The 27,664-nt window shown below is 40.3% G+C and overlaps 1 protein-coding gene across 1 annotated transcript in view; it reads left to right on the top strand.

The window, feature by feature from the left end:
• HS6ST3 (heparan sulfate 6-O-sulfotransferase 3) overlaps window positions 1-27,664 on the top strand; it is a 648,747-nt gene that overhangs the window by 729 nt on the left and 620,354 nt on the right. The gene's annotated exons all lie outside the window — the stretch shown is intronic.

Genomic DNA, 27,664 nt, shown 5'->3' with positions numbered 1-27,664 from the left:
CCTGCCGCCTCCCCGCCCCTCTCCCCTCGGTCCCTACCCTGGGCGGCCCTGCGCTGCCTGAGCGTGCGTGTGGTTCCCTGGTGTCTTCCAGCGATTGGGGCAGAGGCTTTGGGAGTGGGGTAGGGAACCGCTGGATAGCGCCCTGGTCTTGAACTCACTCTTCCCCTCCCCCCTCCTTCTTTCTCCCCGCCGCTTTCCGATACCCCCTTTCACCTTCAAAGGTGTCCCGAGCAGTCGTGTGTGTTCTTCCTTGTGCCTAGGACGGCGTGGCCTGCCGCCCACCGTGCAATGCAGAGGAGGCCTGGGTTAGACTAGCGAGGTCGGATCTTGTACCTAAATTGTGTGAGTGGAAACCCAAACCCGGTGAAAGGCAGGAGGAACTGGGCATGGAGAGGCAGGGCAGGCGTTTTCCAGGCACGCTGAAGCCAGAGGCGAGTCTAATCCCTCTATAAGTGGCTCTTGGGAGGCTCCTCGCCAGCTCAGGAAACAATCCTTTTGGTGTGTCTTTGAAGATACACTTTCAAATTCCCGCTGTACCTCGATAACCCTAATTCTGGAGGTGGTCTTTGTTGCTGAGCAATGCCGGGATTTGGACTCATGCTGTTCTCAGCAAGATTTCCACTCTCCCCCAGACCAATCCATCGACACATTCCAGAAGTACTTGTTAAATGCCTACTGTGGGCCGGGCAACGTGCTACGGGGACAGAAAGATAAAATAAGGAAAATCCCTTCCTTTCAGGATAGGTGGTTTTCTCTCTCCACCCCCCCCCCACTTTTAAATAGTAATACTGCTGAGAATTAGGAAAGTTTGAAATCTTAATAGCCAATGATACGGCTTACATTAACATCCTTTGAGAGAGGCATGAGCTTAAGAATTTGGTTGAATGTTCTTTCTGCCCACTGCAATTTGAAGATTAATCTGACATGCTTGCTCAAGGGACTAAAATATTAAAAGCTTGGAACACTAGTTTATTGAAGTTTTTATCTCAAAGGTTTCAAACAATTTGGTGTAAGGAAACAGGAATTTAAAAACTCAAGCTCAATATGTTGATATCAGATAGCTTTTGCCTTTGACATTATGGAAAGACTTCATTTACTGGAAGCTACCCAGATTCTGAATTCACCACCACTGAAGCATCTAATTCTACTTCATTTCTCCAAGAATGAGCAAAATTTCATTATGGGATTTTTTACTCTGGCAGTTTTTCAAATACCTTCCTCCCTGCTCCTTTCCCTGTTTAATGGAAATTGGTTAGAATAGGAAACTGGTTGGACTTGGAATGAAGGCATTAGGCTCCTTCCTTAGCATATTTTAAGGACCTTTTACTTTTAAAAATTTCTAATCCTGTAGTGTTTTAGACCCTGCACCTCTGTTTTAGCTTAAAATAGTTTTTCAATTAATTATTACTTTCAAACTTCCTAACAGACAAGACTGTTATTTCAATGAGAGACAATCTTTGCTGCATCTTACCCCAAATTGTACCTTTTGTATTTCGGCCTTTACCTATTAATTACTGACTGACCCCAAGGAGTTTGCTACTCTGATTCCTAGCTTCCATTTCAATAAAACTAGAGACTTTGATTATCACAGAGGAACATCGATTCTACAGTAGGGATGGGCATTTTATTCTGTCAATATATATATAAAAGTCTCAGTGGATAGATGAAGAGTTTTGGAGGAACTAGAGATTATGGAACCTGAAAATAATTGGATTTTTGCTTAGTGATGAAGTGTTCTTCTGCTATAGACCCTACCTGGATTAAGCAGTAAGGTCTCACTCCTATAGGAAATACTCAGTATCTCTCTACTCTGTGATGTGGGAAAATTCCACCTTGGCTATTTGAACATACGGTTTCTATTGCAGAGTCAAATGCTTTTCTCTGTTTAATGATGGACCATGAACATTTATTTCTCTCTGAATCACAAGTTATCAGATAATCACCCTGCACAGGGTTGCTTTTTTTTTTAGTTTTTAAATTTTCACGTAGGTTTTTTTTCGGGAGAGCGTGGTTACCAATTTATAATTCCTTTTCCTTTTCTTCTTCACCTTCTCTCCCCTTCTTGGTATTCTAAATTACTTCTTTCGTTCTAGATGTCGTAGGAAGGAATGGTTGTGGGTTATGTGAGGCACCCCGCATCGAAATGTTATAGGGAAAAAGTTGAAGGGATGTCCAGTAGCATCTTCCTCACAGAGAAGATTGAATTACTGGTCTGGCATTGGAATGCCTGTGTACAGCATTCTATAGTCAACTAGATTAGCCTGGATAATGGAGGGTACATTTCCACAATGCAAAATGGCAGATAATCTATCACTACATAATGGGAACAAGGTTCTTCAAATAGGGCTGACTCTAAGCAAACTTGAGAAGTAGATCATGTTGATATTAGTTCCCTAGTCTTTTTGCTTTTGGCCCTTTTGAGGGTCCCCCTCCCCATTTCTCACAGGGATTAGTGCCTTTGTAAGGCATCTAGTGAGCAAGAGCAAGGATTCTGGATCCGGATGGATGTGGCTCTTGTGTAACCAAGAGTGGCCCTTACTAGCTATGCAACCAGGAGTATGTTACTCCTTCTGAGCCTCAGATTCTTTATCTTTAAAGCACAGGTAGTAATTAGTACTTCTCTTATAGAGGTGTTGTGAGAACTAAATGAACAAATGTGTGCAAAATGCTTAACGCAGTGTCTGCATATAGTGTAATGTGCTGGAATATAGTACTTACTTTGCAGGTATATAGTAATAGTTAACATTAGTTGTTAGTTGTAATAACACTGTTTTCCTGAGTCAAGGCCTTCTTTCATGAAAGGATCTGAGGTCCGTTCCTTAGAGCAGCTCATTGTAAATGGGTCACCTTATTTTATAGAGATGCTATTTTGTGATTACTTGTATTGAGACAGAATTCAAACTTAAGAAATAAATGGAAAATAATGGACATTTGAGCATCAATCAATGCAGGGGACATGATGGAAGACAGGGACACAATATAATTGGGTATATATTCTGTTGGTGATGAAACAAACAAGCAAACAAAAACCAACCTGTCTGGGATGGTGTGAGCAAGTGGGAATATCGAGTACCAAAGGCAGAAGTGGGAAGCCAACTCTGAAAGGAGATGCATGGTTTAGATGAAGGAGCCATCATATGTACTGTATGGACCCAGGAAGGGACAAGGCTCTGGGGCTGGCAGTTTGGATCCAGCACAGAGGGCTTTTTTTTTTTTTTTAAATGTTTTATTTATTTATTCATGAGAGTCGCAGAGAGAGAGAGGCAGAGGGAGAAGCAGGCTCCCCGCCTAGCAGGGAGCCCGATGCGGGGCTCGATCCCAGGACCCTGGGTTCATGACCTGAGCCGAAGGCAGACGCTTAACCATCTGAGCCACCCAGGCGCCCCTGAGCACAGAGATTAGTTAGAGTAAAATAAGAAGCAAATCAGAAGGTGGCACAAATGAATGATCTCTTTGATCCTGTGACTGATGATTTCTTCTTGTTATATATTTTTTGCTTTCCCCCGCAAATATCTTTTTGGTAGGTTATTCTTTCTTATTCTTGTGCTGCCTTCTTTATTACTGTTTTTCCTTTTATCTGCATGTTCAGGTCTTTAGAAGACTATTCTTTACCATTGTTGAGTATGGATAGAATCATAGCATTTTATGGCTAAAAAAGACTGAAGAAGTAATCAAGTCCTATAAAATATCTGGCAAATGAGTAATTTAATTCTAAGGAAGTGAAATGATGTATCTAAGGTTTCTTCAGGGAACTTGAATTTTCATTTTAATAAGTTATATTTGGTGTTTTGCCTGTTGTTTTCTTCTATACTCCTATATGCTTCTATAAAAGTAGAGTGGAGAGTGTTTTAAGCACTTACTATGTGCTGGGTACTGTGATAGTTCTGGCAATAGAGTTTTGAATACTGTCAGTCCTATGGGGCTTAGGCTATTAGGAAAGAAAGACCTTGATCTCCTTTGGTAGGTGAGTATCACTCATTCTTAAATAATGGTAGAAAGAGATTTTTTTTTTTAATTTTTATTTATTTATTTGACAGAGAGAGAGATAGCGAGAGCAGGAACACAAGCAGGAGGAGTGGGAGAGGGAGAAGCAGGCTTCCTGCCGAGCAGGGAGCCCAATGTGGGACTCGATCCCAGGACCCTGGGATCATGACCTGAGCTGAAGGCAGACGCTTAACGACTGAGCCACCCAGGCGCCCCAGAAAGAGATTTTTAAAAAAGATTTATTTATTTTAGAGAGAGAGAAAGAGAGAGAGAGTGAGAGCATGTGTGTGGGGAGGGGCAGGAGAGAATCTCCAGTAGACTCCACACTGAATGCCGAGCCCCATGTGGGGCTTGATCCCATGACCCATGAGATCATGACCTGAGGCAAAAGCAAGAGTGGGCCACTCAACCAACTAAGCCACTCAGGTGCCCCATTGCTGGGAGGAGATTCTATTCACACCTTTTGTGTGTGGGGGGGTAGTGATTTTTCCCTTTTATGACCTGTTTTCTGTTGGTTCTAATAGACTAGTTGGAATCTTATGAATATTGTAGTAGATAGGACCTTCTGTGTTGCAAATGATACAAACCTAACTCAAACTCAGTTCAGCCAGGTGGGAATTATTGGCTTAATAACCAGACCATAGGAAACATAGGGGTAGAGTTGGTTCTAAGAACGACTGGAACTGGAGGTCTGGGGTCTTTCTCCCCACACTCCTTTGGATATTGACCTCATCAGATTGGCTAATTCCATGAAATGGGTAAATGGCTATCATATCTAATAGCTCCACAGGCCAAGCAGGTAGCAAGCTTTCTCCATGTTCCAATTTAAAATCTTGGGGAATGACTCTGATTAGTCCAGCTTGGAACTTGTGACTGTCCTTTCTGCCAGTCCATGTGGCCAGGGCAATGAGGTTTTCGGACCCACCTGGTATCACAGTACCATCTGTGGGACTGGTGTGTGTGTGTGTGTGTGTGTGATGATAAGAAGGGGACCTCACATAGATACAGCTCCCACATAGACCATCGGGTTCTGGATAGTCTTTCTAGTTGTGTCAATTATATGTGTAAGTGAATAAAAAATAAACTTTCAGATCTCCCCTTTGCATTCTTGCATGTAGGAACATTTTCAAGTCAAGCTATAGCTCCAGTTTACTTGCAGCAGCTGAAAACCATGTCATATGAGGAATAATTTGAAGGAACCTGAAGTATTTAATATGGAGGTGGAAAAATTAAGGAGAGATGTAAAAATTGCCTTCCATTAGTCAAAGGAAGATGGTGTGGAAAATGGAGGAAGCTTGCTCTGTATTTCTCCAAAGGATGGAACTAGGATACGTGGGATACCAGTGGTAGGATAAGGTTTCAACTCAGAGTAAGAGAGAACTTCTTAAAATTTGTAGCTGTCTAGGTGCCTGAGTGGCTCAGTCAGTTAAGCATCTGCCTTTGGCTCAGGTCATGATCCCAGGGTCCTGGGATCGAGCCCTACGTTGGCTCCTTGTTCAGTGGAAAGTCTGCTTGTCCCTCTGTCCCTCCCCCTGCTTGTGCTCTCTCTTTCTCTCTCTCAAATAAACAAATAAATAAATTAAATCTTTAAAAAAAATTGTAGCTGTCTAAAACGAGAATGAAATCTTCTGTGCAGCGACATACTACCTAACAGTGAAAACTTTAAATGTGGCTGATCAACCATTGATGTTGTGAAAGCAATTCCTCCCCAGGAAGGGCTGAACTCGTATGGCCTTCTATTTTAAGTTTCCGTGTTCTAATCTAAGCTGAATTCAGGGTATCTTTCTTTGTCCCTTTCCTGCCCCATGCAGAGAAAATAAAACGAGAAAAAAAACCCCAAAATGATTACAAGTGAACTACTCCTTTCTCAAACATTTGTAGATATTTCTACCAAGGAAACTTTTGGTAGAGCACTGTCTGATGGTATAGACTGTTGTATTCGTTTGGGGCTAAAAGCAATGGGTAGGTCCTGTGTACTAGAGCGTCGCTTCTTCATAATAAGTATAAAAAGGTAAGATGAGAAATAGAACTTCCACCGAAAGCTGTTACCACTTTGAAACATCATCTGGGTATTGCTTTTTCCTGTGGACAGTGGGCTAAAATATATAAGGAGGCTACAGAGTTCTGTTTCAGACTGTCTAGAATATTATGGCCCGTACTGCTTTCTAAAGCATAATCTTTCTGATGTCTCTTCTAATTAGAAATGTTGAACTGTGAAGAAGGTTAATTTTCACCATCAGGTTTGTGTGCTGTGTGAAACCAAGGAGATAAGAGATTGTTCTGTCTATATGCCATATCCACTTATATGTTCATTACAGAGTCTCTGGAAGTATTGCTTCTGGTCCAAACCACCAGTATTTGCTATAAATCAGAAGGAGGTTGAATTAAACCCATTCCTTTTTTTTTTTTTGAGTTGTGAAGATAAAACTGGAACCAGTAAATGGTGATCGATGATTTATTTTTCTGCCTTTTTCGTGCTGGTTACCTTGGGATGTTGGCAAGTGTTGATTTTTTTTTAGAGAAATACAGATGCTCATGTAATAATTGGAAGCTAGGTAAATTTAGCCTCTAACAATGTGGATTGGCTTAATCTTAGACTCTTACTTTATTATTCCCCAAAGCTAATTATTATCATCTCATTTTTACTAAGGACAATCAGAAGCTTATGGCATTTGAAAGTTACTTATGTTTGATAATGAATTGAACAGGTTTAATTGAGACTGCCAAATCTTAATGTGATTTTAAGACTCATGAAATAAATTATTGAGCCAAGAAATAGGTTTAGTATGAAAACAATTAAATGGGGAACCCAAATTAATATTTTCTAGTAATCAATTATCTTGTTTTTGAGTTTGTTAAATTATGGATATCATATATAAATTCTCTGTTGATTTTAATGGGCCAATATAACTCTATTTAAATTATAGCTAAGCATTTAACTGCATTTGGGAAGTGTACTGGACAGTTAACTTAGATGGTGTTATTTGTTTATATCTCCCGTAGCACATACAGTTGCTCAGTAAAACCCCTGTAAAGTTCCCAAGCACAGAGACCGACCTATAAAAAATGCTCAACACATGTCAGCTAAAAATCTATCATATTCTAGTTTATCTTGTAAAAATGTCAGCATAACTTGACCAGACTGTGGTTTTTTTATGGAATGATCCAATGTTTTATGTCATGACTCTCTTATTTCAGGTGAAAGTTCTAATCATTAGGAATTGCCTTCCATAATTAGCAAGGTGTCAACTGCCCTGATTCTCTAGAGGAGGAGTAAAAGTCAGGACAGAGGCCAGGACTTATTGGACCATTCTAGAAGGTTTCTCCCAGGAGACAGTATGCTACAAGTCAGGAATTCCTTTGGGTACAAGGTTAATCTCATTCATTCTCAGTTTAGGAAAAAAAAATCAGCCTAACTAGAGAGAATGGGCTCCTTGATGTAGGTTGGGAGGCTGAGAAAAGTCTAAACAATGTGGCCTGCATTACTACTGATCAAAGTCAGACAGTTGAGGTAGTTGTGGTTGGAGATTGTGATACTGAAGAGCATTGGAAGGAGACCCTTTATTAGGAAAAATGTCCTCAAGGGAAATTGGAAGAAATCCATGACAAAGTTATCAGCCACTGAAAATCACTGGAAATTGTGCTGATGCCCAGTTTGTGAGTGTCGTTTGGGTGATGTGTACGAGCGTGGGCTGTGACGTAAAATGAGCTGGATTTTTTTTTTTTTTTTAAATTTAGAATATATAAGTCTTTTTTTTTTTTAAATTTAAATTCAAGTTAGTTAACATACAGTGTAGTATTACTTTCAGGAGTAGAATTCAGTGATTCAGCACTTACATACAACACCCATCCCAACAAGTGCCCTCCTGAATACCCATCCCCCATCTGGCCCATCCCCCCATCCATCTCCCTGGCTCGGCCTCTTACTTCCTGATAACCCTGAAGTCAGTTACCTGTTCTGTACTTTGATTTCCTTCTCCGGAAAATGGGAGGAATAGTGGTACTACCCCTGGTGAGTGCTAAGAGTGCACAGAGCCTGACCCGTGTAAGAGTTAACCATTATTTTGTTCTCACGGGGCTTGTCCTTCACATCCATGCTGTTGTGCGTAAAAAATAAAACGATGAGAGGCAACCTGCACCATCCTTTCTGAAGGGGGAACTTCTCATCCCAAGTGATGCAAAAATGAATTGCAAGCCGTGATGCAAAAGAGAAGCCATAAATGGTAAAAGTGAACATTATTAATTCGTAAGCCACCGTGGACACTCAGTGGGCACTTAATGAACACTGTTGAATGGAAACTTGCCTTCTTTCTTCAGCATATCATTTTATTTTATTTTTTTATGGGAAATTAATGAAACAGCGGCAGAAATGTTTAAAACACAATTAAATTCATAAATGGAGCAATCCTGCAGTGAAATTGAATTAGTTGCCTGTGGGCACATAAATATTTGCAGTTCGTCGCAATTATTAATATCTTACCATGCTTTTATTGGTAAGTACTGTGCCATTTGTTGTCAGAACCTTGCATTTAACACCGTATGTTCACGGTCACCGCTGCATTCTAGTTTCTTTAAAAACATAAGAGGGTAGAAATGCTAACCTCCTTGCTGTCCTCCAGATTTATCTGTTAGATTTTGCAGAGTATTTCTTCCGAAGGAATCAAGGTTATGGAAATATGACTGTAAACCTGGATGATAGCTTCCATATTTTGGGGACTCTAATTATGAATTTTATAGGTTTGCTTAAAAAGTGAAAACACAGACCTAGAGAGAAAGGTACACGTGACTTTAAACATATATAGGTGGTAACTTGACCTGTGTGTGGAAGTCTGAAGGAAAGATCTGTGGAGTACAGTGAGAAACAAGGTGACATGCCCCGGGAAGAGAGACCAGACACTGATCATGTGGAGTGTAAATTAGCAGGTTGCTACCAAGGAGGGAGAGAAGAAGGACAAAAGTAGTCAAGGTGAAGAATGAAATCCTAAAAATCCAAATCCTGAAATCCAAAAGAATATTGAAAGTGGAGGTCACCAGTTTATCTCACATGCATGGTTGTCTCATTAGTGCATTTATGGGGAGTCCTCCACTATCTAGGCGGCTGTCCGCCTCAGAGGGCTGCTGGGGTTCTTTGATTTACTTACACATTCTTCTTCTATATCACGGGGAGCTGTATTAATAAGTCAGCAGCCTGGCAGCAAACAGAGGCCCACTCTGGGACGAAGAAGGGGCTATTATAGAGGGATGGACTGGTTAAGGTCCAACACTGGACCTGGGGCTCCTTGTCACTCCAACAAGGGGATATTCTTATCTCTTCTGAGCCTGAAGTGGCAGAGGGAAAAAAACCCTGTCGTCAGTATCCATTGTCCGCTGGGGCCTGACAGGAGCTACAGCCTCAGAGGTAGGAAGGGCTGTCCCATGGGAGCTGCTTGCAGAAAGCAGCCTCACCCCCCGCCCCCGCCAGAAATATGGAGCCGAGGCAGAGGGGACGGGTGGGGAGGAAATCTCTCGATCACTTTCTCCTCCCACCTGTCCTCCGTCTCCTTCCATTGTCTTCCACTGGCTGAAGCCACACGGAAGCTGAATGGCAAGAGAGCTACCTGATACAGTGCATGTGCTTTCCCAAGGCAGAGAAAGGCAGGGAATGGATTTGGGTTTGGGGTGGGTGGGGGTGGGATGAAAATGGAGAATAACGTGCACAGTGCCTTTAAATAGCTTGAAATTTCTTCTCATCCACCTTATGAATGTCCCAATCGGTTCTACAAATGAGACCAAGTACAAATATCCATTCCTTTAATACCTGAACCACATGTTTTCTGTATGGACCATTAGTCTACACCTAAAGAGCGGTGAATGCAGCAAAGGACATTCGGCAGCAGAACAGTCACCATAGACAAGGGGCTTTCGACCGAATAGTAGAAATGATGCTAAATTGGGGTGTTTTGTCACTGTTGTACCCGGAATCAGCTGGTAACACATTTGGGCAGTTATAGCTGTATGATGATGCATGGTGGACAACACACATTTTATATTATATCTGTGTGGGGTATTTTATAAATTTGAAGTCATATAGCAATATTAGTTAAGACAGGACAAGATAGTTTGCAAAACTGGCTGTGGTTTGCAAAAGCATGCTTGTGAGATGAGCTGCTTCCTGTTGCTTAGATTTTCTTCCAAGAACATTAAGAACGTTAAAAGTAATATGAATGTGGCTTTCAGTCTTTGAAGGTAAAAGGTGAGGAAAGAAAAAAAATTATATCGGATTTGAAACTATTTTAATGTTTTTGGTTTTAATTTTAAGACTTTTGAAACACTATTTCCGTATTTGTCTTGGGGGAGATATGACAGCTTGATACTCTGCATATGTGCAACTCTCTGCAAAACATTAGGTAGGTGGAATCGCCTAACATTAGATACTGAAAAACAGTTGAAGTTGACATCTGAGAAAACTCAAGTAAGAACTATCAAGTCACTGCTTTAATTCCAAGAGTCAAAATGTCATGAGTAAAACGCTATTCAACGTAAGCATTTGTAGGTAACAAAAACGATATTCAGCGCAGTATTTGTTCCTAGTACATCTGTTGAGCTTGGTGCATATGTGTTAAGTTCATTTCTTCTTTTTGTTTTTTAATTTTTAAAAAAGATTTTGTTTATTTGAGAGAGGGAGAGAGTGAGAAAGCTTGTGTGCACGAGTGGGGGTAAGTGCAGAGGGAAAGGGAAAAGAAGCAGACTCCCTGCTGAGCACAGAGCCCATTGCCGGGCTTGATGTGGGGCTTGATGTGGAGCTTGATCCCAGAACCCTAAGATCAAGACCTGAGCGAAAGTCAGATGCTTAACGGACTGAGTCACTTAGGCGCTCCTCCTCAAGTTCATTTCTTCCATCCCCAGGAGGGAATTTTGCATTGCTGGGAACAGCATCATCCATGAAGAACTAACCCACCTCTTTCCTCTTTTTCACAGCTCCCCCTACCACACAACACCCTTTTTTTGTTCTCTGGAACCCCATCATGTGACCTTAAACATGAGGATCATCTTCAGGCCCTTGCATCTGTATGAAAGTTACTTGCCATGATAAAATTGCCTTAGGAAATTTTTTCCGCTGGCTATGAGAGTTATTAGCTCTAAGGGGCCTGCACTCCATTCTACTGAATTTAAGTCCAGTTAACTTAAAGATTCCAGGAGAGGTGTTAGAGAAGTTTTTCTTTCCCACATAGCTTCATTGAGTTTGTCATTCTGCCTTCCGTACACTTGATGAAAGAGGTGGATTAATGGGTAGTTCTATTTCTAATGTTTCTATTAAGAAACAGTTCTATCAATACTTCTCTTGATAAATAAATATCAAAAGTATTGTGTATAAAAACACCCGGACAACATGAAGGAACTCAGGTACAGTGGAGCTATCAAATTTATTATCTGATGTGTATTTAATCTAAAAGTATTTGTCAGCTCTCATGGCCCATTCTTTGTCTTTTAAATTCAGACTTAAGCCTACAGCACCACCGCAGATAAATTTCTTTGCTTTGAAAGTTTTATTCTCCAAGTTCCCTATGTGTGCTATAAAGAATAAGTAATGTAATGAAAAAATCAATATTGTGTATAAATTATTTAGGCTTTACTATCGTAATTTTCTCTTGAACACCTATTGATCGGCGACAATTCATTTGTTAATTTCTTCCTAATAAGATATTCATTGTATTAGGTCTGTAGTAGTGCTGTCCCTGCACCTTCAAAAATAAGTCATGAATTACTAATGATACATGGAGCAAGTTAACCTACTAGTGAGTGCCGTGAGGTGGAAAACTGGCGGAGGGGAGTCATTTGAAATGTGGAAAGCCTATGTAGTCAGACAACTGCGAATAACTAAATGAGTAGACTCTTGCAGGGTATTAATTTGCACCTTAAAATTTTATGTGAGTGTATTTTTCCAGGTACAAGAAGGTCTTCCCATTGGCAGTAGCATTTTCTAGATCTAGTAAAATAGAGAGGCAAAGAACCTATGTTCTGAAACACAACTGGGGTTCAAATCCTGACTCTATTACTTATTACTATGTGACCTGGCACGAATTGTGTAAGTTCTCCAGGCCTCATTTTTTTTGATCAGTAAAACAGTGATAAAAATATTCCTATTTGGGGGGGGCGCCTGGGTGGCTCAATCAGTTGAGCATCTGCCTTCGGCTCAGGTCGTGATCTCAGGGTCCTAGGATCAAGCCCCGCATCTGGCTCCCTGCTCAGCAGGGAGTCTGCTTCTCCCTCTCCTACTCCTGGCCCCTCTCCCCTTGCTCATGCTCTCTCTCTCTCTCTGAAATAAATAAAATCTTAAAACAAAAAACAAAAAACATCCCTATTTGAGGTTAGTGTTGGTTCGAGACCTCGGGAGCTTCCTGGGTGAAATCTGAAACACCCCTGTACATGGAGGGCAAAGAAAGACTGAAGGAAGAGACAGCCACTCTGGACTGGTAGGTGGGAGGTTGGATGAGCAAGGGAACTTACCTCTGAGGATTGTGTTGGGCAGCCCCAAGATGAGTAGCTCTCTGCACATGCCTGCCAGAGTCTAAAAAGTTTATATAGAGATCTTAACTGCATTCAGTCCAGGCGGTCTCAACACTTTCCTATCTCAAGCCTGTTTCCTCAAGACTGCTCCTGGCATGGGGATGTAGGCAGAAAGTGCATTCCAAGGACTTTGGAGAGAAACCTCCGAGTGCCTGAGTCCAGCTTGTACCTGGTCAACCAGTGGTCATGTCCTCTAGATGACTTCCTCCAACAGTCTGCAATGACGATCATGTGAGTTAATGCACACACACATTTATAGGTGTCTGTGTCTCTTTTTTAAGTTAATTTTAAAATCCACAATTCTTTTGATTTTTGGGGGGGGGGGGATGAGGAATAATCTTCCTAACTATCTGTAACAGTGCTCTGAATGCATTGGTTATTAAATGCTGCTTCGATAGTTGTCCACTGAATTTCTTCAGAGGAGTAGGAAAAATCTGAGACCTTTTGGAAACCCAAAGAGGTTTGAGTCCAAGAAATCAAACTGCCAAAATTCCTGGCAGAGACAACTATTGTGTCAGCTTATTTGGACCAGGGAGGCATCTAGATTTGTGATTAAGCGACCACGGTTTGAGTCTAGGTTTCTTCATGGACTTGCTTACTTATTGTGTGGCCTACCTGCCAACGTGTAATTTTCCTGAACCTAGTGACTATTTTGTTTCCCTCTGCATCCTCAGTGCCTAGAATAGTGTCTGGTCATAATGGCTATCAAATAAATGTTGGCTGAATAAATGAAAGAAAGAAAACAAGCATAAATAAATTTACTAATTTATTGGACAATTTGGATAAGAATATGTGTCTTGTCTTCCTTTTTGGACTTGTTGGAGGTTGAGGAATTGCCAGTGAAAGCACTTTGTAAAGGATAAAGTACAATACAAATTTAAATTTTACATTGACGGTGAGAAGCCTTTTGATATAGAACGGAAAAGGAAGGAAAGTTGGATTTTAGAAATGCAATGAATATATAATTCAGCTTTTACAGAGAGTTTCAAAAATCAGGAATGACAAAGATGCATTTGAAAAATATGCAGAATACACATTCAGCTCAACAACTTGTTAGAGTAATGAGCATTTTCCTTTAAAACAGGACAGAGTATATCATAAAAGGCTTATCAAAATGCTTAAGTTTTTCTCCTTAGACCATCAGGAAACCTAGATTTGGTACAGATCAAGATATAAAAGTTTTGTATTTTTTTTCCCAATGCTTTACCCCTTTGAGGAAGCTTTCCTAAAATTGGTATTTTTAATTTTATATTCATGACTTTATCATTACTTTCATATGACAGCTATAAATTATGGCTTTCGGTTAATATGTCCTGAAAGTGAGCTGAGAATGTAACTTATTTTCATTTAAGCTGATTTAGCATGTGATAATCCACTGAGCTGTTCTCTACATGCTTCTGAAGCTAATTACAGAGAGAGCAAAAAGTTACCTTAGAAGAGAAAATAAAATCTAGAATCAAGAGTGTGTGTTATAATAAAGATTTATCAGCAGAAGAACTTTGCTTAGTAATGAGCTGGTTTTCATACGTGAGGTGTGCCTGGTCACTTCTAGGAGGATGTATACATTTGCCTGGGTGCAGATCTAAAGTACACAAAGCAACTGAGCTGGGCTGGAGTCTTAGAAGAAGTTCAGTAAGCTGATGGAAAACCATGGTCACAAAAGTGATGACCGGCAGTAGGAGGGGATTCAGAAGATTATTTATTGAGCTCTATGTTAACAGCAATAGCCTAAGGCATGGAGAAGCATCCCCATTTTACAGATGAAGAATCTGAGTATATTTATTAGGATCCTATCAGCTGCTTTTAACAAAAACTCCAGTTCAAATTGGCTTAATAGTAAGACATTTAAAATCGCATAACCAGCCCAGAGAGAATTGGTTGATTCTGTCTTGAGAGCATTTTCCAAATCCAATAAAGCAAAGAGGCAAAGAACCTAAGTTTTGGAGCCCAACTGTGGGTTTAAATCCTGACTTTACCACTTATTGCTATGTGACCTTGCACAGATTACAAGAATTCTTTAGGTCTCAGTTTCTCAATCTGTAAAACAGTGATAAAAAGATTCCTACCTGGGATTAGTGTTGAGGATCATGAGTTAATGCCCACAGACATTTAGAGCAATACCTGAAACATAATATATATTCCTTAAATGGTAGCTATTGCTATTTTACGGAGGACTAAGGTGTTTTTTTTCACACCTTTACCCTGTACCTTAACCTTGTTGACTTGGCCCTTAGGCTGCCTCCCTCCTGGTTGGTTGCAAGGAGGCTGCAGCTGTTCAGCCAGAATTTTCTGGCCAAAGGGACAATATTTAGAGCAGAAAGGGTCACGTTCCCATCCCTAAGCCCATCAGGGGCAATGGGAATGAGACCTCCAGGATTTGTCCCTGAAGATGGGGATAGGATAACCCTCCCCCGAATCACAAGTAGATAGCAAAACAAAATCAAGGCTCTATCAATGAGGGAAAGGCGGGATGGATGTTGGAGAGCCTATCAATAGAATCTCCGTCCTGTCTTAGAGAGACACATGTAAAACTGTAAATTTGTAAATTGTAAAATTAGATTTCAAATCCAGTCTTCACTTCTAAGTTCTGGGCTGCCAATTATTCTAAAAAAATAAGTTGTTGTTTTTCTACAATTAGTCAAAGATTATTCATTGATTTTTTTCATTCATTTCTTTGTTGGTTTAGTGAACTTCAGCATACATTTATTGAGTGTCTACTATGTATCAATCACATGCAGTGCACTTTGGGGGAAATCACAGGGTGAAGAAATAGTAATTATTGCCGACACATTTTAATTGCTTACCTTGCTTTAGGCTAAGTGCTTTATTATGTAAGTACTTGCATTAAGTAGGTACTATTATCATCTTCATTGTACAGATGAGAAAATGAGGTTCAGGGATGTTCAGTGACTTATCCATGGTTGCAGAATTAATCATTGGTGGAGCAGCAAGGTATTTTAATCCAGGTGTATCTGATTTCAGAACCATGTCTTTTTTTTTTTTTTTTGAGCGGAGAGTAGGAAAGACTTTATTGTTTTTTATTCAGGTATACTTAACATGCAGTGTTATATTAGTTTCAGGTGTACAATATAGTGATTCAACAATTCTTTACATTACTCTGTGCTCATCGAGATACGTGGTCATCCTCCATGCAGGACCATACCTCTTAATATCTTGACTGTGCTGATATTGTGTAGATATGACTGCTGTCTAGGCAGGTAGGACGAATACCAGCAGGAGCAAGGCAGGACCAAGGTAGAGCTACGTGGGTTGTTATAATAACCATGTTTTCTAGTTTTTGTATTTCAGGCTTTGACATCTGAGGCCTTACTGACCCTGGAGGGATTGCCCCTCCCAGAATTAGCTAATTCCTACAGATAAGAGTACAGGACCATGACTTTGAGCATGTCTTTCACATGCAAACCAACGAATGCATTCAGAGCCCATTTCCCCAACCATTTCCTTATCAAGCTCTTCTACTCCAGGCCACTCCCCCAACCCCAATCACCTGAGGGCCAGGTACTAGACAATTGAGCACAGCCACTATACCCCAGAGCCCACAGCAATTACTCCAACTAGCCAGTCCTAAACCGGCTTACCCCGCCTCCCTTGTTCCTGCCCTCAGAAACCACAATAAAGGCTCTTTTCCAAGCTTTCCTCCTTGCTCCCTCTGCCACCTGACAGCGGTGCTTTCCCCTGTGGTCTGCTTTGGCATGCTAGGAGTCTGTGAGTATACAAAACTCCTTCCTTCACGACAGTTATTTCTGTGTCTGCTTTACTTACCAAACATGATTAAAACAAATCCCCAAGTACCCTTAACACAGCTATCAAGAATGGAACTCAGATATAGGACAAGGAATCTGGTTAATCAAAAGCATCAAAGTGGTAAAGTCAGATCAGAAGTAGAGTAAAAACCAGTGATCAGAGTACAGATGCAAGGTCAAGTTGGGACTGGGTCCTGGATTAGACTAATCAGTGCTCTCACATCCATAGTCAGGACTGTGCATTGGTTGCAGAGATTGGAATGGGACCAAGTCTTCAAGTCAGATGGTTCTGAGCTATAGGAGGACATGGTTATAAGAGGATGGGGGGAGGAAAGGGAAGGGCTATAAAGCTGTGACATCAAGTGATCCCTTATAATTTAAACAATGTTGTGGAAACACCGACTGGTTGACAAGAGTGATGTAATAATATTTTATTTCATTTCATTTTTTAAAGTTTTTATTTTAATTCAAGTTAACATGCAGTGTGATACTAGTTTCAGGTGCACAATATAGTGATTCAGCAATTCCATGCATCACTCAGTCCTCATCAGGACAAGTGCGCTCCTTAATCCCCATCCCCTATTTCACCCATCCCCCCAGCCACCTCCCCTCTGGGAACCATCAGTCTGTTCTCTAGAGTTAAGAGTCTGTTTCTTGGTTTGTCTCTCTTTCCCTCTCTCTCCTCTCTCTTTTTTCCTTTGCTTATTTTGTTTCTTAAATTCCACATACGATTGAAATCATATGGTATTTGTCTTTCTCTGACTGACTTATTTCACTTAGCATTATACACTCTAGCTCCTTCCATGTTGTTGCAAATGGTAAGATTTCATTCCTTTTTTTGTGACTGAATAATATTCCATTGTGTGTGTATATGTGTGTGTGTATGTGTGAGCACCACATCTTCTTTAGTCATTCATCTATCATTGGACACTTGGGCTGCTTCCATATCTTGGCTATTGTAATAATGCTGCTATGAACATAGGTGTGCATGTATCCCTTTGAATTAGAGTTTTTGTTATTTAATTTAGTTTTGAAGTGGTTTTATTTCTGTAGCTAGCTGGCTAGATTGATTGATTGATTCATGATTGTATGTAGCCCAATACTGGGCACTGTGCAGGACAGAGACTGGGGAGAAGACCTGGTCCTGGCTCTCAAGAGGTGAAATCACAATTTTGTAAGGCATAGACAAAATGACTTGGAAATATTTACATCATAACATTTAAGTCAATTCATGGTATTGTATTCAGAATTATATATAAAATGTGTGGAGCCCAGTGTGGGGCTTGAACTCATGATCCTGAGATCAAGACCTGAGCTCAGATCAAAGTTGGATGCTCAACTGACTGAGCCATCCAGGCACCCCAATATATAAAGTTTCTAAAGAAGATGTGCATAAGAAAGAGTATGAATATTTTCAGTAATAAACAGGCACATAATAAAGGGTTTGTATTGGCTGAAGAGAGGGTGATATTGGGATGGATGTAGGGTAGTTTATAGGGGGCTCTAAATATATACTGGACTGAGGAGATTATTTTTTATTCAGTATCCCATTTAGAATTACCTTAAGTTTTTTTTTTTTTTAAGATTTTATTTTTAAGTAATCTCTACGCCCAATGTGGGGCCTGAACTCATGACCTTGAGATCAAGAATTGCATACTCTGCCAGTTGAGCCAGGCGGGTGCCCCTAGAATTACCTCAAGTTCTTAAACAGTGATGGTTTTACAAATCTGTCCACAAATTCTCTGATACTTGTGCCCAGGGTTGACTTTAGTGACTTAATTCTAATGAATAGAACACAACCAAAGGGATGAGATGCCACTTCAGATGTTAGGTTATAAAAGGACCATGGCTTCTGTATTGGTGTTCTCTCTCCCTCTCTCTCTCTCTCCACCCCCCACTCTCACCCACCCCCTCTCATTGCTTGCTCTGGGTAAAGTTGTGTCTGAGCACCCTGTGGAGAGGCTTATATGGCAAGGAGCTGAAACCTTCTGCCCACAGCAGCGTGAGCGAGCTTGGCAGGGGATCCTCCAAGCCCCTGTCTAGTCTTCAGAGACTACAACCTTGCAAGAGACCCTGAGCCATGTTTGAATGCGAACGGGAATGATAAAACAAAGACAGGTGATTGTAGGAGCGATATTTTTAAGACAATGACAGATGATCCAGTCACAGAACACAAGATCTCATCTATCTTCTTCTCTTTTTAACAGAAATGAAGGCAGAGTATTTGAGTATAGATACAGGAAGGTTGGTGAACTGATAGTTGAAAGATGAGGTCATTCTAATCCGACTGCATCTCTTTTCTCTATGAAGTACAAAGCAAGGTCATTAGCTGAGAGTGGGGCAGAGAGGAAGGAATGTTGGAAACTTGAGGAGAGCAGAGAAGGTGTAAATAATGATCTCAGAAGTTGGGAAAACAAATTTCCTAGGAAGTAAGCTGTCTGGCAGTATTCAGGTCTGTTTTGAGACCTGTGATTATAAATTTGAAACCGGTCCCATCAGCAACATTCTGTGATTTTCTTCAGCAACATTAGGCTGCTCTAGTGGAAGCAGTGCATGGAATAAGTGCATGGGGTATTAACCGGGATTAGGGTTTTGCCAGTGGAGGAATAGGAGAGTTATGTTTGCAAGGAGGCATTTATAGCACCTTGTTAATCAAAAGCAGAATGGTTAGGAGATATGTGAAGATGCAGAGTGGTAGGGTCAATGGTGTGTGTTAGGGTTGATAACGTAGGTCTGCCTAGGGAGCCGTAGGAGGGAAGCTGGACTGTGGTGGAAGTGTGCTGGACCATAGGAGATGATGGTCAGAGAACAGGGTGTGTGAGGTTGACATGCTGGAATGGGTGCTGTAACTTGCATGATCTATGTGAATAGGCGCTGAGCTGGGGCAAGAAGTGATCCCTGGAGTTAAGAAGGTCAAAGGATGCCAGGGACAAGACATTGGATGGATTATTCATGGGAATGTTGAAGTCAAGAATGATGATAAATGTGGAGTTGAAGAGGAAAGTAAGGAGCCTGGTGCTGGGAGTCGGGAAGTCAGTGGTGACAAAGAATGACATGTACTCCAGAAGGGTGTGGGCATGCGATTCCTCAAGTCAGGCTTCTATGCTTTGAGAAACCAAGAAGGAAAGGGACAAAGGAGAGAAGGGAGTAGAACATAGAAATAAAATAAAAAAGAAGTAGCAATAGGAAGTTAAAGAAGGAGATAAAAGAACGTGAATATCGCACTGCGCAAAAGGGCAAAAGCCTTCTGTCCTCCAATATCCCATTAGGATAGTCCCTATAGGGTATAGGGACTCCTATGTAAGGAGGTCAGCGTGCAGCATTCGATAAAAGGTTAGGGCCTATGACTTCCACTATCTTTATATTTATCACTCAATCACAGTTATCAAGACACGGTTTTTTCAACATTCTCTCTTTATGAAAGCAGTAATGGGAATAATATTTGTAAAATTTTTTGTCTAAAAGCATTTAGAAATTTTATTTTATTTTATTTATTTTATTTATTTATTTTTTAAAAAGATTTATTTATTTATTTGAGAGAGCGAGAATGAGAGAGAGTACATGAGAGGGGGGAGGGTTAGAGGGAGAAGCAGGCTCCTCGCCATCTGGGAGCCCGATGCGGGACTCGATCCAGGGACTCCAGGACCGTGACCTGAGCTGAAGGCAGTCGCTTAACCAACTGAGCCACCCAGGCGCCCAGCATTTAGAAATTTTAAGCCTTGGTATCAAAGGGACCGAGATTCTGTTGTCTGCGGACTTCCCTTATGAGGGACAGCTCTGTCCCTGTATTAGCAGATACATGAGATTTTCCAGTGGACAGATGACCTCACAGGAAATAAGATCTTGAATATTGGCTGTGAGCTGGGCCCCAGAATCTAGAAACAGTGACTCAGCAGATCATATGTCAGTATGTGAGTAGGTAGGTTTCTGAGAAATAAAGGTTTCTCAAGGAGACAGCTCTCATTTGTAAAGGAGGGTTAGACTGTTTCAGACCACTTGTGGTTTTCATGAGATGGACTGGGAGAAGGATGCGTTAGGGGATAATTATTATGATTTCCAAAAGGTTATGCATTGCTTATATGTGGAAGGGGCCTCATTCATAGATAGGTTGGGCTGTGTTTTGTCTAAAGCTTGATACTTTCCACTTTGGGAGAGCTACTTACATTTATTCAGAATCTGATATCCTCTTCTGTTCTGGAGAAGGGCTAAAGGCAGTATAATAAATTATACTGGTGTTCATGACTTTGAGGTATCAGGAAGGTCAAGAGGGACCAGGCACCAAGGAAGGGTTTTGGAATGAAGATCCAACAGTGGCCCAAGAGATGTAGACTAGAAAGGTACACAACTAGTATTCAAGTCCTTAAACTTCAAGTTGAGTAATAGAACAAGTTGGGGCATGCAGAGGTGGCTAAGGCTCTGCTGATAAAAAAAAAAAGTTCTCTTTTTGGATGGGAGAGAACAATCTGTTCAACTAAGATCCAATGTGAGTAGGTTGGAAGTGCTAGTTGCTGGCTAGGTGCTGGAAATATAAGGTGACTCAGACATCGTCCCTGTTCTCAAGAACCTTACAGACAGACTTAGCACTGGACAGTTTCATGATTGTACCGAGGGATGTGCTGGGACAGGTAAAGTAGGGGTGTGGTAAGGAGAGAGGCGTGGTCTGCGAGGACAGGAAAGACATCCTAGAGGAAACGGAGTAACTAGAAAGGGCGATCAGAACTTAGGATAACGAGTGGCTAATTTTGCTAAGGGTATGGTAAAGACCTCAGAAGTTATAATCCAGGAACCATGCATGAGTTACTTAACCTTGTCAGGGAACTCCTCCAAAATCATTTTTCACCATTTCTCACCCATGTGGGTCCCGGATGTGTCTCCATGACATGCTGTTTGCTGCACTTTGACTAGTTATTAAGTTGTATCATAAGTGATTTATTATTATTATTATTATTTTTTATTTATTCTTATGTTAATCCCCATACATTACATCATTAGTTTTTGATGTAGTGTTCCATTGTTCATTGTTTGTGCATAACACCCAGTGCTCCATGCAGAACGTGCCCTCCTCAATACCCATCACCAGGCTAACCCATCCTCCCACCCCCCTCCCCTCTAGAAACCTCAGTTTGTTTTTCAGAGTCCATCGTCTCTCATGGTTCGTCTACCCCTCCAATTTCCCCCCTTCATTCTTCCCCTCCTGCTACCTTCTTCTTCTTCTTTTTTTTTTTTTTGTATCATAAGTAATTTTATTACTAAAAATATCAGAAGTACCAAAGTTTATGAAAAATGATTATATTTTTCTTTTAAATTAAAGAGGGCTCAAGGTGACCTGTGGGATCCCTCTCACGTTCTCTGATGCTTTCTTAAGTGGGATACAAAGGGATAGATTTACAGTGTGTCCTGAAGGGAAAAGGTTGATTACCTTGTTTTTAGCATATATAATTAGGAACAGATGAACAATACTATTCAATTATCATATAGCTTAATTACTTGTGAATATGCTTATTAAAGTACATAACCTTCCTAGGCTAACTGCCTACCTCCAAAGACAATTTGAGGTGGATTACAGAATTAAAATAGGACAATTAAAAATACAAGTAAAACAAAAACCAATTAAAAGGAAAAGAAAGATATGTGTGCCAGGCATCTAAGTTTAATTCATTCGTGCAGTTAAAAATGAACTTAAGCTTTTAATATCTTGGCTGCTAAAAAAAAAAAAAAAAATACTTAGAGAGCCTTTCTCATTGGGTTAAGTTTATCTCAGGAAAAAAAAAAAAGACAACTTGTTTTTTCTGACCTCTGGAAGGAATTTATTGCTTAAAGGGACATGGGATGACATCATGAACAATGTTTTCACGATAGCTTTGCCAGAGGTACAGAAACATTCTTCAAAGGGCTGTTACTTACATCAATTCTATCAAACAGAGATTTTGGTGTATCACTAATAAGTGATGGAAGAATATAATGAAAAAAAAAACTCATTTACTATAGTGACAAAGATATAAAATACTCGGGAATGAGCTTTATTAGAGGATGACTGTGACCCACATAAATGAATGTACAGCACTTCCCTGGAGATACACTTGAAGCATGAATGAACAGAGAAACGTTTCCTGAATGGAAGAATGAATATTGTAAGGATTGTAAACTTTTAGTAAGTTAATTTATAAGTTTTTTTTTTTTTTTCTTCAAAGATTTTATTTATTTATTTGACAGAGAGAGACACAGCGAGAGAGGGAACACAAGCAGGGGGAGTGGGAGAGGGAGAAGCAGGCTTCCCGTGGAGCAGGGAGCCCGATGCGGGGCTCGATCCCAGGACCCTGGGATCATGACCTGAGCCAAAGGCAGACGCTTAACGACTGAGCCACCCAGGTGCCCCAATTTATAAGTTTTAAAATTAAAAAACTCTGCGAGACTCTTTCTTGACAAAATCATTCTAAAACATTCCGAAAAAAAAAAATCACAGGATACCAGAAATAGTACTAAAGAAGAAAAGTGATGAGGTGAAGTTAGTACCGTATACACACACACGTGCGCATACACACACACACACACACCATGTTAGAAACAATAATTCATACTGTATATATTGACGTGTAGCTAGGAAAAGGAAAAATAGGACTTAAATAGGATGAAAAGCTCCAGAATTGACATAATTGTTTTTGTAAACTGAATGTGGGATGCAGTAGTTACCAAAGAACAATAGAGAAAAAAATACTCACTTTATAACCAGATTCCCAACAAACTTTAGAAACACAGCGAACTCTTTTAGGTCTATGTCTCATATTATACAATAAACTATGTTTCAGATGAACTGAGTAGTTAAACATAAAGGTGAATATAAGCTTGAGGATGATATAATATTGGGCATATCTGAGGACCTTGGCAAGAGGGATCCCTTCCAAAATATGAAGGGATAAAAGAAAGCACAAGAAAAAGCCTGAGAGATTTATCTGTATTAAAAATGTGAAATGTGGGGGCGCCTGGGTGGCTCAGCGACTGCCTTCGGCTCAGGTCATGATCCTGGAGTCCCGGGATCAAGTCCCGCATCGGGCTCCCTGCTCGGCGGAGAGTCTGCTTCTCCCTCTGACCCTCCTCCCTCTCATGCTCTCTGTCTCTCATTCTCTCGCTCTCAAATAAATAAATAAAATCTTTAAAAAAAAAAATGTGAAATGTGTATCATGAAAGCAACACAACTGAAGTGAAAGGGGAAAGGAGAGCAGAGTTCCTTGGTTATGGGTTGGTAGGAATACCAGAGATGCACAACTCCACTGTTAGGTTAGATTACATTCCTGATTTATTTAACGAAGGGTGCAGGGTTTTATTGGGATGAGAAGGTCACACAGAGCTGGAGCAGATGCAGTGGGTCTCCCCACCTCTTCTGTCTGTGGAACTTCTAGTGAGGTGAGTGCATTAGCCCTGTGCTGTGGCACTGTACCCCCTGGGGTGGGGTCCCTCCCCATCTGAGAAGCTCAAGTCTTATTGCCCCCTCAGCTCTTTTATACTCAGGGCTTAAATCACCATCCAGGGTTCAATCACACAAAAATAGATTCACTTAGACTGAAGGAGATGTTTGCAAAACAGATCAGGCTCTCCTGGTTCTTGAGCCAAACTCAACCTCTTCAAGGTCACTGCTTTGTCTTTGGGCAGAAGGTGGACTCAGAGACCATTTGTCACTGAGCAGCATCTTTGCTTCTTGCCTTCCAGGACCTTAGAATGCTCACTCCCCAGTAAACAGACTGAGGAAAAGCATTTGAAGTATGACAGGAAGGGGTTAATGACTTTCTTAAAGGCATTCAAACTGGTAGAAAAACTATTACATTCTTAATAGATAATAGGACAAAACCATGTACAGAGAATTGTCTCATTAAGAACCTCAGTTAGTAGGTAAACAACTAGGAAAATATTAACCTCATCAGTAAGCAATGCAACTAAAATATAAATTAAAAAAAACCCCATAACTTATACCTACTAAATGAGTAAACATTAAAAAATATAGGCATAATATCCAGTGCTCATGAAATTGTAGTGAAACAGGTTCATTGGTGAGTTTGCAACCTTCCATTGCTGATTTTTGGAAAATAATCTGACTATATATCAGGAATTAAAAAACTAGTCATGGATATTTGTACTAGGAATCTCCACTTCGGGAATTTATCTTAAGGAAGTAATTCAAGAGAAGGAAAAAACCCCTACTAACATAGTTCTTCCACCATTACTTATAATGGCAAAGAAATGGAAAGCCAAGGAGTACCTAGGAAATTGGATGGTAGGGGAATGGTAGATTAAGCTATGGTACAACAAATCAATGGAATATTTTGTCCCCATTAAAATGATAATTATGAAGATCAGTGTATTATGAAATTTTGAGGCATTGTTAAATTAAAGAAGATAGAAAATAGTATCTATTCAGGGATCAGCTTTGTATCTCTCGTATAAAGTTTTTCAAGGGACTATAATAAAACAAAAAAAGAATTTTGTGAAAAGGTGGGTAATTTTAGTTTTATTTCTAAATTTATTAAAAGTGGCATGGAGTAGTGGTTAAAAATGTGGATCCTTAAATTGCTGGGTACATTTACAAGTTCTACTTACTACCTGTAGAGAAAGTTACTTACCATTTTTCTGCCTCGGTTTGCTCTTCTGTAACATGGGGATAATCATAGTGCCTAATTATAGAATTGTGAAGATTATGTGTTAATATTTATAAAGTGCTTAGAAAAGTACCTGGTACATATAAAACACTATGTCAGTATTAGCAGTTAGTATAATGTTGATTCTGATAAGATATAAAAGGGTGTAAAACCCCCCAAATGAACAAAACTTTATTTTCACAAGACACCATCATCCAAGGCTTAGTAAATAGACTTCTCATAAGTCGTGTAGAGAGCAAAGCTGTTGCCACTGGACCATGACTTCCTTTAATACAAGGACTCCAGTTGTACCCATTTCTACAACATGCTGGTTCATGGTAGGCAATCAGTAATTTTTTTTTTTTTTTTTTGACTCATTAGTCAAGCTATATGGCTTTTTGATGATCTGGCTTATTAGTTAGCCAGGGTTTAGGGAACCACAGCAGGTGTTCCTCCTTGACTTGTGACTACCTGAGGCCTTACCTCCCACCCTCCATCTGCGTGTCTCTGTTCAGTGTACTAGTTTTGCAGGACTCTGTTCAGGTGTCGAGGTTGGATCAGGAGCTCTTCCATAGCACAGACACAGAACCCTGTATCTGTTATAGCATTTCTCATATTATAATTACATTTTTGCATTCATTGGAGCTCACCTACTTCCAAGCGACAGAAGCCAATCTAATTAGCTCACACCAGAAGCAATGCTTATTTCAGATGCCAGCAGGCCACAGCAATATCTCTGGAAAGTAGTCAGTAGAACAATAGATGTCTGGAAGAGCCTTAAGAATCTGGTCAACTTCCGGAACTGGGCAGCAGGAATGCATGACTACATATTCTCTTCATTCATTGGCTTCTTTTACACTGGTGCTATCTAGCTCACTTCTTATAGGCCTAATCATACATTTTTTGGCTGAGAAATCTGACTGGCCTACCTTACCTGATCCAACTCGGTGGGGATGGTGGGAAGGAGTATTGTGGTGCTGAAGTGCCCAGGGCTGTCTCCTGATCAGTCAAGATGTAGCTTGTTGTTCTTGAGAAGGGAATAGCAGCATGGCAGACTCCCCAAAACATGTTAGTGTATAGCAGTCTCCCTTCCCCTCCTGATTCCCAAACTATAAATTTTTCAAAGGCAGATGAGTATCTCATTCATCTGTGTATTCTAGGCAACTGGCCTGGTGTCAGGCATGCGGCAAGTGCTCAATATACATTTATTGAACTGAGCTTTCTAAATTGCGGTAAATTTTCCAATGAATGCTTGCAAACCACTATTTTAGACCGTTGATTAAAGAGGAGGGCTGGAGAGGTGCAGGTGGCAGAACCACGACCCTGCTATGATTTTGTGGGTACCTGAATTGTATTCTCACCATTCTACTTGTGCAGAGAGGCTCAGGGGACTTGAAGGTAGGTAAAACTGTATGTAAGGACTGATGGGAGTTAATATGAAGTCATGGGAAAAGCATGAGTTTTGGAGAATACTAATTAATTTTGACCCTCAGGTTTATCATTTATTATATACATGAACTTGAGAACGTCCCTAACTTCTCTGAGCCTCAGTTTACTTATCTGTAAAATGAGGTAGAGAATTTAACCCATTTTTTTTTTAGGATTGAGTATTAAATGAGATTGTGAAATGCTGTTTCTAGGATGCAGTAGGTATTAGTAATGTAATTCCCTTCCCTTTCTCTCTCCTTGCTTTTTACCTCCTTAAGTGCTTTGAGAGTTATTCTGAGTGGAGTCCTAAGAGTCCTGATTTTTGTAGCATGAAAGAGACAGTTTGGGCCTGAATATTTCATAAGACAAGAACTTCCAGGAAAATGCTAAATGGATTAACATTGTAAGACGCCCCCTGTGGTTTAAACATATCAAAATAATAGCAGAAGAATTACAAAAATCATAGTAAGCATCACAAAGGGAAAATAACCTTTGAAAATAATAAATGAAAATTTAAAGTAAAAAACCAGATCTCATTGTGAAAGTATTTTAACACCAAAGAGGAAGAACATATTTGTAGGACCAGGCTTTTGCACTGGTAGAGGTGGGAAACAAATATCAAGAATCACAAAGAGATAAGATTGAATGATGATATCCACTTGAGAAAATAGAAAAGAAGACATAATATTTATAAAAATATGCAGTGATGATGAATGACTTCAGTACATGGAGATGCTACAGAAATACCAGAAAACAAGATAGGCTACAAAGCGTAGGTTTAGAGCACCCGACTAAAGATTTACATTAGTCGTAAACTGTAATGCTAAATGATTGAATTAAAAACATGTAATAGATTGCATGAATACAGAAAATAGATTGAGATAAATCTGTGAAGAATAGGGACACTATTATGGGTTGGATTGTGTACCCCACCAAAATTCATATATTGAAGTCCTAACCCTGGTACCTCAGAATGTGATTGTATTTGGAGATGGGGACTTTAAAGAGGCGATTAAGGTTAAGTGAAGTCATTGGAGTGGGCTCTAATCCAATATGACTGGGATCCTTATAAGAAGTGGAGATTGGGACACAGACACACCGACACCTTGATCTTGAACATCTAGCCTTCAGAACCATGGGGAAATACATTCTTGTTGTTTAATTCACCTAGTCTGTGGTACTTTGTTATGGCAGCCCTGGAAAACCAATACAGGTACCAAAAATGTTGGAGAATCAACATGAAAACCACAGGAAGGAAGTAGAGACTTCTATCTATCTATCTATCTATCTATCTATCTATCTATCTATCTATCT

The sequence above is a fragment of the Neomonachus schauinslandi genome, chromosome 3, assembly GCF_002201575.2.
Source record: "Neomonachus schauinslandi chromosome 3, ASM220157v2, whole genome shotgun sequence".
Lineage (NCBI taxonomy): Eukaryota > Metazoa > Chordata > Mammalia > Carnivora > Phocidae > Neomonachus > Neomonachus schauinslandi.
The sequence above is the reverse complement of the archived record's forward strand: the minus strand, read 5'-3'. Positions and strand labels throughout refer to the sequence as shown.